The following is a 1209-nucleotide window of genomic DNA, read 5'->3' as shown; positions in this document are numbered from 1 at the left end:
CGCGGCTGCCGGGGCCGGGGCCGGGGCCGCGCCGTCCGGCACCACCCCGGCGTGCTGCCGTGCGAGGCCAGCCCAGCCCGCGGCCGCGGGGAGTGCGGGCGGCAGCGGAGGCGCTGGGCCGGCGCCTCCCGGCACGGTCCAGGTGAGCGGTGTTTCGGCAGCATCTCCTCCGCGCGCTGTCAGGCGCCTGCCGCATCGCAGTGCTTTTCTTTTCCCGGACAGGATGGTGTGGCGGCGGAGAGTCGGGGGGACCTGGGAGAAGCTGATGTCCCGAGGGAGAGGGCTTTGCTCGCCAGCCTTCTAGAGCAGGAGCTCCCATCTGATTAACTCGAACTCGGGCAGGAGCCATGTGCCAGGCCCACCACCACTCACTCACCTCACCCACGCAGCTGGGCACCAACCCAGACCTGGGCATCTTTGAAAACGTTCCTCTCTGCCTTGAGTTTAGAGTCTAAAGTGAAAACTTGGCTGACTGTAAACACATTTTTCAGTTTTTCCTTTCTTAAAACTAACATAGTCATCACTGAGAACGTGAGATATATGGAAAGTCAGTTTTGGAACAAAACCTATTAATTTACCAGTGCAACTTAGGTATAACAATAACTTTTGATTATTTAAAAAAAATAACGGGTTGCAGATATATTGCATTTTGCATAGATGAAGAATATATTCGTCAGGCCTTAGCACTCATTTTGTGGTTGCTGTGTGGAGACATCCTGGCCATCTACTAACCTACTTTCCCCTCTATTTGAGAATTACAGGAATAGATTACTAATGCTGGATTGCAGCTCTGTGCACAACACACATATTACTAATTCTGTATCTTCTTTTTAAAGTGACATCTGTCAAATTATCTAAGATCTTCACCTCCCACAAATATACAGCATAGCTGCAAGTTTCTTTGCAATTTGGTATTAAGTAAAAATTATTTTGTTTTCTTGCTAAACAAGTCTGTTCCAGGACATATATTTAGTAACAGCTATACTTTTTTTTTTTTGGCAGAGAGAAGTGATTTGATATTTCAACCAAGACTTGTTTTTAAAGACTTGATCTGAAAGAAAACTTCTCAGATTTTACCTAAGCAAATTATACCAGGAAATTGCCAGTACATGGGCATAAAGTAAAACAGTGCTAGTTCACTCTGACTACAATATTAATGTTTAGCAGCTGGCATAGAATATTCTTGCAAGGTTAAAACCAAATTGACAT

The sequence above is a fragment of the Corapipo altera genome, unplaced genomic scaffold, assembly GCF_003945725.1.
Source record: "Corapipo altera isolate COAL_440 unplaced genomic scaffold, ASM394572v1 45, whole genome shotgun sequence".
NCBI lineage: Eukaryota > Metazoa > Chordata > Aves > Passeriformes > Pipridae > Corapipo > Corapipo altera.
The sequence above is the reverse complement of the archived record's forward strand: the minus strand, read 5'-3'. Positions refer to the sequence as shown.